We start from the raw sequence: 17300 nt of genomic DNA, 5'->3' as shown, positions 1-17300 counted from the left end.
GGTCAACATGGTGAAACTCCACCTCTACTAAAAACACAAAAATTAGCTGAGTAATGTGGCAGGTGGCTGTAATCCCAGCTACTCGGGAGATTGAGGCAAGAGAATAGCTGGAGCCTGGGAGGCAGAGTGAGACTGCAGTCTCACTTCCAGTGAGCCGAGATCATACCACTGTGATCCAGCCTGGGCAACAGAGTGAGACTCTAACCCCTCAACCCCCCAAAAAATATTTTGTAGAGATGGGGGTTTGCCATGTTGCCCAGATTGGTATTGAATCCCTAGGCTGAAATGATCCTCCCACCTTGGCCTCGCAAACTTTTGGGTTATAAGCATGAGTTTCTGCTCCCACCAAGAATTTTTTTTTTTTTTTGGTCCCCCAGGCTAGAGTGCAATGACAGGATCTCGGGTCACTGCAACCTATGCCTCCCAGGTTCAAGGGATTCTCTTGCCTCGACCTCTTGAGTAGGGATAACAGGCACCCACCACTGTGCCCAGCTACTTTTTGTATTTCTAGTAAAGACAAGATTTTGCCAAGTTGGTCAGGCTGGCCTCAGCCTCCCAAAGTGCTGAAATTACAGGCATGAGCCACTATGCCCAGCTTTTTTTTCTTTTTGACGTGGAGTTTTGCTCTTGTTGCTCAGGCTGGAGTGCAATGGCAAGATCTCGGCTCACACAACCTCTGCCTCCCAGGTTCAAGTGACTCCTCTTCCTCAGCTTCCCGAGTAGCTGGGATTACAGGCATGTGCCACCAGGCCTGGCAAATTATATATTATTATTATTATTTTTTAGTAGAGACGGGGTTTTGCCCTGTTGACCAGGCTGGTCTAGAACACCCAACCTCAGGTGATCTGCTTGCCCCGGCCTCCCAAAGTGCTAGGATTACGGGTGTGAGGCCTGAGCCTACCCTGTAAGAATTTTGAGATGACATAAACCATAGCACAAATCAAAAATTTGAAATAAAGACAAAACTGCATTTTTTTTTTTTTTTGAGACGGATGCTCAGTCTGTGGCCCCGGCTGGAGTACAGTGGCATCGTGTCGGCTCACTGCCACCTTTGTCTTCTGGGTTCAAATAATTCTGCTTCAGCCTCCCTAGTAGCTGGAATTACAGGTGACTACCACCATGCCTGGCTAATTTTTATATTTTTAGTAAAGATGGGGTTTCACCCTTTTGACCAGGCTTTAAAACTCCATTTAGAGGAAGAAATCAAAGCTGTTTTTCATACTGTTCATATGAAAAAAAGTAAAAAAAAACAAAAACAAAAACAAAAACAAAAAATGACAAGATATAACTCTGTGCCATCTTAGGCTGAATTCTCCCCATTCTAGACGGGCTTACTATAGATCAAGTGGAAGGGGCCGTACAGGAGGGTCCTTACAGAGATTAGTGACTTACCAGATCTGGACTCAGTTTGCAGCGTGCTCAGACCTCAAGACACAAGCAGTAACTCCAGGTTCGAAGACTTATGGTCTCTCCCGTGGGTCTTTTGAAGCTTTTATTGACCTTTGTAATCACCACTCCCATCCCCTCCCCTCCAAGTATCCACTGCTAGCTTCCAATCAAAAACTGATATCTGATTGGGTTTCTGAATCTCCACCCAATTAATCCTGATTGGGATTTTGGCTCTCTGAAGATTAATTGATTGAATCAGAAATCTATTAGTATCAGATATTCATATTCATTTCCTGAATCAAGAAATTGAAAGTGTTAGGGATCAGGTGGAAGTGAATTCATTCATTCAAGGCCAGCCAGGGTGGCTCACCTGAGGTCAGGAGCCCAAGACCAGCCTAGCCAACATGGTGAAACCCCGTCTCTAAAAATACAAAAATGTCTGTATTCCAGCTACTCTGGAGGCTGAGATGGGAAAATCTCTTGAACCCAGGAGGCAGAGGTGGTTGCAGTGAGCTGAGATTGTGCCATTGCACTCCAGCTTGGGTGATAGAGGGAGATGCTGTCAAAAAAAAAAAAAAAAAAAAAAAAAGAATTCATTCATTAATGAACTCCACAAACACTGATGAAATTTTACTAATGTGTGACCTGTATAGTTCTGAGTGTGAGGCAGGGAAGGGTTCAATCTGTTCTGGACATTAGACAGAAAAAGAAAACCTGAAAGTAGTGTTGTCAGGAGAACACATGAAAATTATAAAAATATTTCATAGTTAAAATAGCTTTATAGGCCAGGCACAGTGGCTCACACCTGCAATCCTAGCACCTTGGGAGGCTAAAGTAGGTGGATGACTTGAGGATGGGAGTTCTAGACCAGCCTGACCAACATGGAGAAAACCCATCTCTGCTGAAAATACAAAATTAGCCAGCTGTGGCAGTGCCTGTAATGCCAGCTACTTGGGAGGCTGATGCAGAATTGCTTGAACCCAGGAGGCGGAGGTTGCAGTGAGCCAAGATCATGCCACTGTACTCCAGCCTGGGAGACAGACAGGACTCCATATCAGAAAAAAAAAAAAAAAAAAAAAAAAAAAAAAAGGTTTATAAAAACTGAGGCATCATCCCTACAAAATCAGAATAAAACTGTCATGTATCAGATGGTCTTGTGGGTTTTACATCACCTAATGTACCAGATTATTCACTCATTCTGGTGGAAGAGAGGTGCCACTGAGGGTGTGATTGGTCTCAGGGCTTAGGTTAAGGCTTCTCTGGAAGAAACTAAAACAATACCTAGGCCGGGTGCCGTGGCTCAAGCCTGTAATCCCAGCACTTTGGGAGGCCGAGACAGGAGGATCACGAGGTCAAGAGATCCAGACCATTCTGGTCAACATGGTGAAACCCTGTCTCTACTAAAAATACAAAAATTAACTGGGCATGGTGGCACACGCCTGTAATTCCAGCTACTCAGGAGGCTGAGGCAGGAGAATTGCTTGAACCCAGGAGGCAGAGGTTGCAGTGAACCGAGATCGCGCCACTACACTCCAGCCTGGGTAACAAGAGAGTAACTCCATCTCAAAAAAAAAAAAAAAAAAGAAACAATACCTGTAAACCTTATCAATTTAATCAGTGGAGAAGGGAGGGGAGAAACAAAAATAAACCAAGCTTGCAGCCCATTCCGAATTCATCATGAGGTTAGTTTGCTCTCTGGTCTGCTTCCTCATGGTTGATGGCAGCCTACCATCCCAAAATCATGTAGACCTTAGATTACAGTTCACCTTAACTGCACTGCAGACAATTTAAACATTGTAAATCATTGACTTTTTCATTGGAGATATTCTTCCAGGTTCTGCATGTCAGTAAAACTATTGATGCCAGCTGATTTGCAGGGCCCTGTAAGGCACCAACTCACCAAGAATGCAGTTTCTACATCCTGTTGACTTCATACCTCTCCCTGCCACCAAAGTACTCCAAATTTCCAGCTCCTTGCTATCCATGATCTCCTGAAAACCCTCAGTACTCCTTGGGAGATGAATTTGAAGGTCTCCTCCCAGCTTCTCATTCAGTCATCCTGTGAACATTAAACTCTCTGCTGCAAACCCTGCTGTCTCAGAATACTGATGTGCTACTGTGCACCAGGCTTAGGAACCTGATGGTCCTGTAATAGAGTCATGTCAACATTACAAAGGGAAGTGAGAGTGGGGGCTGGGCAGGGTTGAGGTGGGTGTTTTAATAGGATTCTGCGAGTGAGTCAAGACTTGGTAAACATGTTGGGGTCATTGAGGGGGTGGAGGAGGAATCTATCCAACCTTGCACTGATGCCTCCTTGGTTTATGTTCTTTTTTTTTTTTTTTTTTTTCTTGAGACAGTCTTGCTCTGTCGTCAGGCACCAGGCTGGAGTACAGTGGCATAATCGTGGCTCACTGCAACTTCCACCTCCTGGGTTGAAGCGATTCTCCTGCCTCAGCCTCTGGAATAGCTGGGACTAGAGATGCACGCCACCATGCCCACCTTAACTTTTTAATTTGTTTTTAAGATGGGGTTTCACCATGTTGGTCAGGCTAGTCGTGAACTCCCGACCTCAGGTGATCTGCCCACCTTGGCCTCCAAAGTACTTGGATTACAGGCGTGAGCCACCACATCCGACCATTTTTTTTTTTTTAATTTTTAGTAGAGACGGGGTTCCACTATGTTGGCCAGGATGGTCTTGATCTCTTGACCTGGTGATCCGCCTGCCTTGGCCTCCCAAAGTGCTGGGATTACAAGTGTGAGCCACTGCGCCTGGTGGTTTTTATTCTTATGAGCAAGGATGAGTCTTTCAAAACAATTTATGTAATCCTCCTTATTTGTCTTTCAAAACCTTTGTCTTTCTTTACCTCCCTGAATAATATCACATTTATTTCCATTGCTTTGCTCATTTCTTTTCTTTTTCTTTTTTATTTTGAGATGGAGTTTCGCTCTTGTTACCCATGCTGGAGTGCAATGGCATGATCTTGGCTCACCGCAACCTGCGCCTCCTGGGTTCAGGCAATTCTCCTGCCTCAGCCTCCTGAGTAGCTGGGATTACAGGCACAAGCCACCATGCCCAGCTAATTTTTCGTATTTTTAGTAGAGACTGGGTTTCACCATGTTGACCAGGATGGTCTTGATCTCTTGACCTCGTCATCCACCCACCTCGGCCTCCCAAAGTGCTAGGATTACAGGCTTGAGCCACCGCGCCCAGCCCCCCCTTTTTTTTTTTTTTTAAGAGACAGGGTCTCTCTATGTTGCCCAGGCTAGAGTGCAGTGGCACTTCAAAGGCGTGCACTACTGATCAGCACGGGAGTTTTGGCCTGCTCTGTTTTTGACCTGAGCCAGTTCACCCCTCCTTAGGCAACCTGGCGGTCCCCCACTCCCAGGAGGTCACCATATTGATGCCAAACTTAGTGTGGACATCCGATGGGCAAAGCATACTACAGCCCAGAACTCCTAGGCTCAAGCGATCCTCCCACCTCAGCCTCTCAAGTAGCTGGGACTACAGGCACGTGCCACCATGCCCAGCTGCTTTGCTTATGTCATAATAATTTTTTTTTTTCCACAGAGTCTCTTTCTTCATTAAGTAGACTATATATTTTGTTGCTACACAAGATGAGTGACCTGGTTTTATGTAGAGAAAAGGTCAAAAGGATCCAATTACTCACCAGGTGGGGGTGATATGAAGGTCATGGTTATTCTTTGTCATATCTGTACCTGCATCTTGCCAGTGGAAACCTACAGGTCACATTAGGCAGGCTTCCAAATTAACCGCCTGTGGAAGGTCTTATGATTGGCTTATATCCTGTCCCTAAGTAAAGAATGATTAGCCGGGCGTGGTGGCTCCCGTCTATAATCCAAGCACTTTGGAGGCCAAGGTGGGTGGATCACCTGATGTCCGGAGTTCAAGACCTGCCTGACCAACATGGTGAAACCCCGTCTTTAAAAAAAAAAATTATAAAATAAAAAATTAAATTAAAAAAAAAAAGAATCTGTCATGAGTTCACAAGAGCCTCAAACTCTTCAAGTACTGATGAAGCCTTCACCTTCTGACAGTGAGGACACTGATCTGATTCTGATCATGAAGTTTTGCTGGCTGTCTTGCAAGTAAATGTTCTAGCCTGTTATGTTGTCATCTAAAGCCAATAACTGTAACCTCCTTATTGCACCTTCCAGTGAAAAACACAGAAACAAAACTCTATTGGACCCTTGCCAGGTCAATAAGACAAAAGAAAATTTTTAGAAAGCTGATATGAGGAGTCCCATTCCCTTCTTTTAACCTTTCTCACAAAAGCATTCCAACTTCTGACAGACGTTGGAACACACCCCCTTTGTCGGTGTGTGTCTTCCAGGTCAATCCTCACATTTAGCATTCAATGAAGCTTTATTTATTTCTGCCTCAACAGCCTTGACTTCCATTGACACCAGGTTGCATGATAATGGTTTGAATTGGGGTGGGAAGAAAAAAATACTTCTATGAATTGTATAAAGTAATCCTGGCAGGCCATCTCCATTGAAGAATAAATAGGTTCCTTTCCAAACATGCCCTGAGTATTGATGCATCCAATAAATAAAACTATTATTTATTGCGTATAGTAGACCTATAGAGGCATTCTATTTGCCTCTAGAATTTCCAATGAACCTATATCTCATTTCAGTAAGTTCTCTGATTATATGGCAGAGAGTAACATGGTCATGTACTGATTCTATGTCTACTGGCATTCTAATTGCTACTAGAGCATCCAGTCTTCATAATGTGTGTCAGACCAAAGAGTCTGATTATAAGGGAGGCTGGGACACTACCTAGATAAGACCCAGTTACGCTAATGCTTCCTATGCATACAGATAAATTATCAGTAATGAAATCAACAAAAGTCATAGGCCACGCATTTACATCTATAGCTTCTTCTCAGTGCCAAGTCATTTGACTGAAAATATTAGGGCCGGGGGCTGTGGTTCAAGCCTGTAATCCCAGCACTTTGGGAGGCCGAGGCGGATGGATCATGAGATTGGGAGATGGAGACCATCCTGGCTAACACAGTGAAATCCTGAATCTACTAAAAATACAAAATATTAGCTGGGCACGGTGGCGGGTGCCTGTAGTCCCAGCTACTTGGGAAGCTGAAGCAGAATTGCTTGAATCCAGAAGGCTGCAGTGAGCCAAGATCGTGCCACCATACTCCAGCCTGGGCCACAGAGCGAGACTATCTCAAAAAAAAAATTAAAAAAAAAATTGACCAACTTGCCAAAGGAAGGATAACAAACCTTATCATGAAGTTAGCGTCCTCAGTTGCTACCCAACTGTGTATGAGAGCAGGTCCTACCATTAGTTGTGACCCTTCCCATTCATCTAAATGACTCTGTAGCCAGCAATTGCTTTGGTAAGTGATAGTGGCTAAATTTTGAACAGGAGACCTTAGAAAGTGTTGGCTTTGAGTGCTGAAAGTACCTGACAAAATAAAATATAGGTTTGAGCATTTCGTGTTAATGCAAAATAAACCCAAGTCTCAGTCCAGGGAAGAAGATCGAATGGAGTCTTGTTCCATTGTCTGGGAAAAGCTGTTTACTGTGTGATGGGGTCTGCTTCTAGGGAAGGTTTTTCCTTGGATGTCCTTAATTTTAAGTCACCTGGTATGGTCCCAGTGAATGATGCACATGGGCAGATTTCCCTTGGTGTCATTTCTAAAAGATGCAATCTCCCAACACTAGGGCATGGAGGTCTAACCATCATTGAAAGCCTCCTTCCCCTACTGGAAATATTCTTTGAACTAGTGCGTCAAGGTCTTGCAGTACTGAGTCATATTGAGAGCAAGTCCTAGGTGCATAAAAGCTAATACTATGATACCATCTATTGAGAAAAGAAAAGATTAGGCAAGGTGTGGTGGCACACGCCTGTAATCCCAGCACTTTGGAAGGCTGAGGTGCAGATCACCTGAGGTTGGGAGTTTGAGACCAGCCTGACCAACATGAAAAACCCTGTCTCTCCTAAAAGTACAAAAAAGTAGCCGGGAGTGGTGGTGCATGCCTGTGATCCCAGCTACTTGGGAGGCTGAGGCAGGAGAAACGCTTGAACCTGGGAGGCAGAGGTTGCAGTGAGTCACGATCACACCATTGCACTCCAGCCTGGGCACCCAGAGCAAAACTCTGTCTCAAAAAAAATGAAAAGAAAGAAGGTTTCTTTAGCTTTCTTATTTCAATTAGTTTGGGCATTGTGGCTAACGCCTATAATCCCAGCACTTTGGGAGGCTGAGGTGGTTGGATCATGAGGACAGGGTTTCTAAACCGGCCTGGCCAACATGATAAAACCCTGTCTGTACTGAAAATACAAAAATTAGCCGGGTGTTGTGTGCACATCTGTACTCCCAGCTGCTCAGGAGGCTGAGGTGGTTGGATCAGGAGGTCAGGGTTTCTAAACCGGCCTGGCCAACATGGTAAAACCCTGTCTGTACTGAAAATGCAAAAATTAGCCAGGTGTTGTGTGCACACCTGTACTCCCTGCTGCTCAGGAGGCTGAGGCAGGAGAATCACTTGAACCTGGGAGGCGGAGGTTGCAGTGAGCTGAGATCATGCCTTTGCGCTCTAGCCTGGGCAACAAGAACAAAACTCCATCTCAAAAAACATAAGATGAAGAATGCTGGGGATTCTGCTAAAAGAGAAAAGAAGTAAAAGATGCATTTATTGAGCTAGCAGATGGTAGGCCCCATGCCCAGCCTTCAACGTGCATCATGTCATTGAATCTACGGGGGTCTCATAAGCTGGGTGGGAATGCTTCCCCTGCAGGGAAACTGGCCTCTTACCTAAAGTTTCTGCCCAACATCGGGCCCTGATCCTCAGCAGGGTCCTTCACTTGGGTGCCCTTTGTGTAAAGTTCTTAACACAGGGAAGGTCACTTGTCATTTAGAGGCACTTGATCATTATCCACCCTCTGATGATGTGTGATTCCAAAGCACCCTGCGCTAGTCTTCCCTGATAGAGAAGGGAGGTGTTGTGGAAAGATCTCTCACCAATATGGCCCAGTTACACTGAAAAAGAATCACACTGTGCCGGGCACGGTGGCTCAAGCCTGTAATCCCAGCACTTTGGGAGGCCGAGGCGTGTGGATCACGAGGTCGAGAGTTCGAGACCATCCTGGTCGACATGGTGAAACCCCGTCTCTACTAAAAATACAAAAAATCAGCTGGGCATGGTGGCGTGTGCCTGTAATCCCAGCTACTCAGCAGGATGAGGCAGGAGAGTTGCCTGAACCCAGGAGGCGGAGGTTGCGGTGAGCCGAGATCGCGCCATTGCACTGCAGCCTGGGTAACAAGAGCGAAACTCCATCTCAAAAAAAAAAAAAAAGAATGATAAGGTCATATCGCTGATTTTGTAAAATCTTATTTAACTCTTTGATAAACTGTTCAGCCAACGGAGTTTTCCTATCACTGGAGATTTCTCTAGGAATGCCCCACCAGAGAAATATTTTTTAGTGAGTTTTTTCGCTACTGTTGCAACAGTCTTTCTGTAAGGCAAAGCCTCTATACATCCTGAAAACAGGCATACAATTGCAGGAATTTGATATCCCACTGAGCATGGCAATTGAAGGAAATCCACCTGCAGATATTCAAATGCTCTAACAGGTAGTAGAAATATACCACATGAAAGCTTATGAATCTTTTGGCTGTTGTGAGTTTCGTTTGCCAGACACTGGTTATAATCCAAACGTACAGGTTAACACCAATCATCCCAGGCCGGGCGCAGTGGCTCACCCCTGTAATCCCAGCACTTTGGGAGGCAGAGGCAGGTGGATTACGAGGTAAGGAGTTCGAGACCAGCCTGACCAACATGGTGAAACTGTCTCTACTAAAAATAAAAATATTAGCTGGGCATGGTTCTGTACAACAGTAATCCCAGCTACTCAGAAGGCTGAGTCAGGAAAATTGCTTGAACCCAGGAGGCAGAGGTTACAGTGAGCTGAGATTGAGCCACTGCACTCCAGTCTGGGCGACAGAACAAGACTCCATCTCAATTAAAAACAAACAAGCAAAAACCAATCATCCCAACACCAGTTTTCACAAATTCAACAATTTTTTCTACAACATGATGGACTGTGGAGTACAGAGCCTTTAATAGTGGCAACTTCAGGAACTCGGGAAGGATAAGGTGGCCATTGAGGCCATCAGTGAGTCCTCATTCGGGATTAAATGTGAATCCTTTCAGATACTATTTTGGTTATTCCAATTCAGGTGCACAGTATTGTTTATGGCACAAATTGTCATAAATAATTTGACGTGAAACAACTTAATCCAATTTCTTAAAACTCTGGTGGTAGCTGAGTTCACATAAAAGTCTGCTAATGCATTTCCTTGACATTTAGGTTCAATGTTATGAGTAGAAGCTTTAACTTTAACAACAACCTTTGGCCAGGCACGGTGGCTCATGCCTGTAATCCTAGCATTTTGGGAGGCTAAAGTGAGTAGATCTCTTGAGCTCAGGAGCTGGAGACCAGTCTGTGCAATATGACGAAGTCCCACCTCTACCTGAACTACAAATAATTAGCTGGACCAGGTGGCATGCACCTATACTCCCAGCTACTCTGGGCGCTGAGTGGGGAGGATTGCTTGAGCCCAGGGCACAGAGGTTGGCAGTCAACCAAGATTGCATCATTGTACTCCAGCCTGGGTGATAGAGTGAGACTCTACCTCTTAAAAAAAAAAAAAAAAGAAAAAGAAAAAAAAGGCCGGGTGTGGTGGCTTACTCCTGTAATCCAAGCACTTTGGGAGGCTGAGGTGGGCGGATCATGAGGTTAGAATTCAAGACCAGCCTGGCCAACAGGGTGAAACCCCACCTCTAAAAAAAATTAATTAAATTTTTAAAAAAAGGAAAAAAAGAAATCTTTGAGGGCAAACATTGCTCACTCGTGTCCATATTTGATGTGCTTCTGCTAGAAGTGTTTACATATTTTGTAATTATCAATCCCTCCAAAGGCAATCTACTATTTGTAAAATTGTTAACTACTTTGTCTTCGACTATATGACAAGTTCTAATAGGGGTATATATTACTGTGAGTTGTTCTGATATAAACTCTGAAATAAACACAAAAGAATTGACCAGCTTTTAAAAGCAGGAATAATAAGCCAGTGTGGTGGCTCACGCCTGTAATCCCAGGGCTTTGGGAGGCTGAGGTGGGTGGTTCACAAGGTCAGTTCAAGACAGGCCTGGCCAACATGGTGAAACCCCACCTCTGCTGAAAGTACAAAAATTAGCCAGACCTGTTAGCACGCACCTGTAGGACAAGCTATTCAGGAATCTGAGGCACGAGAATTGCTTGAACCCAAGAGGCAGAGGTTGCAGTGAGTTGAGATTATGCCATCGCACTCCAGTCTGGGCGATAGAGTGGGACTCCATCTCCAAAAAAAAAAAAAAAAGAATATCAAATGTACCCTTTAAATATGCATATTTTATGTATCCATAATAATTTTAAAAATGGTTAAGACTAGGCATGGTGGTCCATGCCTATACTTTCAGCAGTTTGGGAGGCCAGGACAGGAGGAACACTTGAGACTAGGAGTGTGAGATCAACCAGGTCCACAGTCAGCCCAGGTTCACCTGAGTGAAGCATCAGAGAACTTCCTGGCCCACATGGGCTGCATACATGTAGGTCAGTACCCTGGACAGGTTCCTCTTTTGTTATTTCTCAGTGTAAAGTTTTTTTCTTTTATAAAGACGGGGTTTCACCATGTTGGTCAGGCTGTTCTGGAATTCCCGACCTCTGGTGATCCACCCGCCTTCGCCACCAAAATGCTTGGATTACAGGTGTGAGCCACCATGCCCAACCTTTCAGCATGGTCTCTTAATATCTAAAAATGGAGAATTAATATCACTGATACATAATTCATCAAATATATTTTAACAAAAAATATATAATGCTTTTAAATAAATAAAAACACATACAATATTGTAATAAGACTTTTATATTAAGGAATGCTGCATCATGATAACTATCTTTTTTTTTAAATACTTTAAGTTCTAGGCTACATATGCAGAACATGCGGGTTTGTTACATAGGTATACACATGCCATGGTGGTTTGTTGCATCCATCAACCCCTCATCAACATTACGTATTTCTCCTAATGCTATTCCTCCATTATCCCCCACCCCCTGCTATCCCTTCCCCACCCCTATCCCCCAACCCCACAACAGGCACCTGTGAGTGATGTTCCCCTCCCTGTGTCCACGTGTTCTCATTGCTCAACATGCGTGAGAACATGTTCACACTTATGCGTGAGAACATGCAGTGTTTAGTTTTCCGTTCTTGTCAGCTTGCTGAAAATGACGGTTTACAGCTCTGTCCATCACATCTTTGAAAGCCCTGACAAAAACAAGTGATGGGGAAAGGATTTCCTATTTAATAAATGGTGTTAGGAAAAGTGGCTAGCCATATGCAGAGAGCTGAGACTGGATCCCTTAAATACACTTTATGCAAAAATTAACTCCAGATGGATTAAAGATTTAAACATCAGATCTAACACTATAAAAAAAAAACCTAGAAGAAAACCTGGGCAATACCATTCAGGACATAGGCATGGGCAAGGACTTCATGACTCAAACACCAAAAGCAATGGCAACAAAAGCCAAAATAGACAAATGGGATCTAATTGTACTAAAGAGCTCTGTACGACAAAAGAAACTAACATTAGAGTGAACCGACAACTGACAGAATGGGAAAAAATTTTCGAAATCTACCCATCTGATAAAGGGCTAATATCCAGAATCTATAAAGAACTTAAAACAAATTTACAGGAAAAAACAAACCCCTCCAAAAAGTGGGCAAACGATATGAATAGACACTTCTCAAAAATACGACAGTTATACAGCTAACAAACGTATGAAAAAAGCTCATCATCACTGGTCATTAGAGACATGTGAATCAAAACAACATTGAGATACCATCTCACACCATTCTAAGTGGTGTTTCTTGATAAGAGAAGGGAGATGTTATTTATGAGCAGATATCTCATTGATACGAATTAGTTTTCCAAAAGATGTATTTTTCTATTAATGTGGGCTAGAAATACTTAGAATATGCTGTATGCATTTTTCCAAAAGGGAAATTGGACCCAAGTGCTTTAATTCAGTAAAACCCACTAGCCATCATGAGGACAGGCATGGGGTGGTGATGTCACGAGGCTCCTGCAATACGCACTATGGCCATTCCCTTCAAGGTCAGGGGGCAGCCCCTTGTGCAGTGAAGCCGTTCCCTGGCAGGGCCAGTGATCAGGAACAGATTCCTCTAGATCTGCCCATTTGGGGTCAGCTGAGTCTCAGTACCTGAGGCGCGGCAAGGGATCCTGAAAAGAGAGTAGACTTCAGTTGCTCACCATCACTGCCCACACAGAATGTTCCAGGCCCCAAGTGTGCATCTTTTGTGGATGAACTTAGTGAACAGGCACGGGAGAATTAAGGAAGAACTAGATGAGAAGTGGAGGAGGGGTGGGAATTAATCAAAATGATCAAATTTCACTCTGGATGCCTTGACTTCCTACAGCTGAACCTCAGTCACAACTTAGTACCTCTCATCAGTAACTAGAGATTTCTGATGTATAAATGGCTAAGACATCTTTTTAATAACCACCCTTGCAGGGATTAACTCATGCCATCACTCTATAACTTCAGGTTCTATTTCTAACTCTAGGACAGAGGTCCCTGAAGGCCTCATGTACGCCAAGTCACCCAGTACTGCTCCCTGCTGAGTCACTGTTGCTTTATCCACTGACAGTGAGCACCTGCCTGAAACACACAGCTCTGTCTTCCTTTAAGATGCACCTGACCGGGTTGGCTGCCCATGCCTGTAAACCCCGCACTGTGGAAGGCCGAGGTGGGCAGATCACTTGAGGTCAGGAGTGACCTCAAAGAGGCCAGCCTTGCCAAGCTCATGAAACCCTGTTTCTACCAAAAAAAAAAAAAAAAAAAAAAACAATTGACCGGGTGTGGTGGCGCACATCCATAACACCAGCTACTCAGGAGGCTGAGGCAGGAGGATCACTTAAACCCAGGAGGCGAAGGTTGCAGTGAGCTGAGATTCTGCCACTGCACTTCGGCCTGAGTGATAGAGGGAGACCCTGAGTCAAAAAAAAAAAAAAAAAAAAAGCACCCACGTCCTTGATTTTAGGGGCCAAGTGTCCGTAAGGGCGAGTATCCAACCCCCTTAACCAGGCCTTCGCTACGAGCAAGGATGGAACTCCAGTTTCTCAGATGGCCATGCACCACAGGAAGGGCAGGGGTCAAGACCAAAGAAGACCCTCTTGGGCCGCCTTACTTCTCTGAGGACACACGTCAGCTCAGCTGAAATCAGGGTGAGGATCTCCCAACTGACATGACCCCTGCTGTCAAGACTCTTCAGAGGGGCAGGGTGCGTCTCCTGGCCTGCCTCGCTCAGCCCGCCTGTGTGACACAGCAGGCCTTTCAGAGCCTTCACAGGCCTCATTTCCGTAAAACTAGGAAGTGGTGAGCCGGGAGCAGCGGCTCAGGGCAGACAGGATGACCCTGAGTTGCGAGTCCTGAATCCCACAGTCATGTAAGAGGAGGCTCTCAAGACTAGTTAGCAGCAGCTTTCTCTAGCAGGGCTCCCAGGGGCTCGAGATTGCTGGTCCACATTTCTGGTCACCCAAATACAAGTTTGTTCCCATTATCAGATGATGGTCAGCATTCAAGGTGCTGCGTGATGAAGACTCAGATCATTGCCGGGCACAGTGGCTTGCACCTGTAATCCTAGCACTTTGGGAGGCTGAGGCAGGCAGATCACCTGAGGGCGGGAGTTTGAGACCAGCCTGACCAACATGGAGAAACCCCATCTCTACTAAAAACACAAAATTAGCCGGGTGTGGTGGTGTGCACCTGTAATCCCTGCTACTCGGGAGGCTGAGATGGGAGAATAGCTTGAATCGAGGAGGCAGAGGTTGCAGTGAGCCAAGATTGCACCATTGCAATCCAGCCTGGGCAACAAGAGCGAAACTTTTGTCTCAAAAGAAAAAGACTCAGATCATTCAGAGGCAGTCCCATTTTAGGCTCCATCTTTTCATCCTCGCTGGTGTGATTGGTTCAAGGCCACAACATCTCTAAAGCCTCTTTACTTCATCTTTCAGCAGACAACCTCATCTAGTGGGAGATGTGCACAAAGAACTCAACTGAGCAAGGTCTGGGGACATCAGCTGTGGCTTCTTGCCTGCAGACGTTCCGACATGCCTGCGTCTGCAAACCACCTATCACTTTGCACCATTCCCATGCCTACTCCTCACCCTGTTCCAGAAGCATGCATGTCCCAAGTCAATTACCTTTCCCGGAGTTTAAAACAATCTTTTACAGACAGTGAATTAGGGACAGGATTATCGGCATTTACTAAGCTGTGAGGACAGAGCTTCTACTGTGAAACGCACAGGTTTGATGCTACTTCCTTCTTGTATACTCTCCTCTGCATGATGAGTAAGTTTTCATCATGTTAACTTTATGGTTTTTATTTGTTTCTTTTTTGAGACAGAGTCTCGCTCTGTCACCAAGCGCCAGGCTGGAGTGCAGTGGCGCAATCTCGGTTCACTGCAATCTCTGCCTCCCGGGTTCAAGCAATTCTTCTGCCTCAGCCTTCCAAGCAGCTGGGACTACAGGCACATGCCACCACGCTCAGCTAATGTTTGTATTTCAGCGGAGATGGGGTTTCCCCATGTTGGCCAGGATGGTCCTGATCTCTTGACCTCATGATCCACCCGCCTCGGCCTCCCAAAGTACTTGGATTACATGCATGAGCCACCACGCCTGGCCCATCATATTAACTTTAAACAAACTTCCTAACAAGGAATTCACAATTGCACCCTACCAGATCTGAGCTCGACTAACCAGCTGCCTACACGTCTCTCTGTAGCATCTACCGCAGGCCATTCCTCTGCCCTTATTTGAGTGGTCTTGTGTTACTCCCTTCAGGATACAGAGCACTGAGGAGCATAATGCATTGACATTCTAGTTCCCCATTACCTGTGACACCACTAGTGACTGGCACATAGTAGATGCCCACTGGTGTTTACTGTAAAAAAGAAAAAGGCAGTGGTATAGTATGCGGAGAAAGCTCACCATCCTTTCTCACCTGTGCAGGTGGTCCTGGTGTTCATTGATATAATTGGCAATTCTCATAAAAAAAACTCTCAGGGCGGTCCAGGCTGAGGGACGGAGTTTCCAAGTCAGGAATGAACTGCTGTTGGGCACACACGGATAACTCATGATCATAACCGAAGGCTACCAAGACTCTGTGAAGCTCGCTTAACTGGCTCAGGTAAGGGGCAAACCTTCCTGGTGGTCTATTCAGCGAGGGCTTTCTCTGGACTTCCGACTCCTGGATACTGTCTGGGTATACCATTTCCACTAATCTTCTGAAATGTGAAGCGGGCATTGGGTAATTCTGCACCTTATGACAACAGAGCTGTACTAAACGTCTTCTGCAGTGAATCCAGTGGCAGACGTAGCTCAGCCACTCATCCAGGGTAGCTTCCTTGAGGCCGACGTCTATGAACACCTTTGAGGGCTCATGTATGAACATCCACAACAGCCTTCGCCCTCCCGTCCTTGGATGGTCCTCCACTGTCTGCCTCTTACTCGTGGCCTCTGGGTAGCACGACAGGGCCCTGGATCCAGACCACGTGGTCCAGAAATTCTCATTCACATTCCCCAAATCCAGTACTTGAAGTTTCCACCTCCTGTGGGTAAAATAGGGGAAAGGCTTAGAATGCAGGCAAGGCCCCAGCACTGATGGGGATGGGTCTTTAGAAACGGGAGCTCCATCTTTGCTCCCGGGGAAGACCTGAGCTTTCACTCCACATTCAAGATGTCAATCAGCTGTTCCTGTCCCCTTCTGTCACTTCTCCACCCTTTTCCCTTTGATTACTCCTGATATCCACTTGTAGTTCCTTAACCTTCCACTGGGAGGAGGCAGATTCCTGTTTGCTCAGTGGACCCTGCATGGTGGGAGCTCCCAAGGAGCTGGGCAGTGGCCAAGGCCTCTCATCACCGGCACCATCTGAGCCATCCTGGCTCCCCAACCCCACCACTCCTCCCGAGCCAGCTGTCCCTTCTCTGGATGTCTGGGCCCTTCCCACCAGGCCAGCTAGTCACCTCACCTGGGGCGAAGCTTCACGTACACCACTGGATCAAGTCCCTCCAGCACGGCTCGCAAGGTCTCCAGAGGAGGTGTCTTCATCAGGGACCCCAGAGGGAGGCAGGGGAAGGGCCAGGTCCGCACCATGGCCTGTAGAATCTCATAGTGCCTGCTGCTGAAGACCTCCGTGAACATCAGGGGGAAGACTTCCCCTGGCAGCTTATCCAGAGTGGAGGTGTCCAAGCACGGGTCCCTCAGCAGGCTCTGCACTGCCAGCTCCACGAGTCTGCGTGGGGCCTGCAGCCTCATTCTGATAAATCTGCACGGAAAACTCTAGAGGGCAGTCCAGCTTTGAAAAAGCAAGCTTCTGGGCCGGGCGCAGTGGCTCACGCCTGTAATCCCAGCACTTTGGGAGGCCGAGGCGGGTGGATCACGAGGTCAAGAGATCGAGACCATCCTGGTCAACATGGTGAAACCCCATCTCTACTAAAAATACAGAAAATTAGCTGGGCATGGTGGCGCGTGCCTGTAATCCTAGCTACTCAGGAGGCTGAGGCAGGAGAATTGCCTGAACCCAGGAGGCGGAGGTTTCGGTGAGCTGAGATCGCACCATTGCACTCCAGCTTGGGTAACAAAAGGGAAACTCCGTCTCAAAAAAAAAAAAAAGAAAGAAAGAAAGAAAGAAAGAAAGAAAGAAAGAAAAAGCAGGCTTCTCAGGCCAATCCACGCAACCCCCACTTCTCCCAGGGCCAAAGTCATTTCTTCAGCATGTGTGAAAACAGAGCACTCAGTTTA

General features: G+C 45.9%; 1 pseudogene; it reads right to left on the bottom strand.

The window, feature by feature from the left end:
• Positions 1–13589: 13589 nt before the first annotated feature.
• LOC141580436 (PRAME family member 17-like) lies at positions 13590–16814 on the bottom strand (annotated as a pseudogene).
• Between the last annotated feature and the right edge of the window lie 486 nt (positions 16815–17300).

Source organism: Saimiri boliviensis, chromosome 11, assembly GCF_048565385.1.
Source record: "Saimiri boliviensis isolate mSaiBol1 chromosome 11, mSaiBol1.pri, whole genome shotgun sequence".
Taxonomy (NCBI): domain Eukaryota; kingdom Metazoa; phylum Chordata; class Mammalia; order Primates; family Cebidae; genus Saimiri; species Saimiri boliviensis.
Note: the sequence above shows the minus strand (reverse complement) of the source record. Positions and strands in the feature narration are given on the sequence as shown.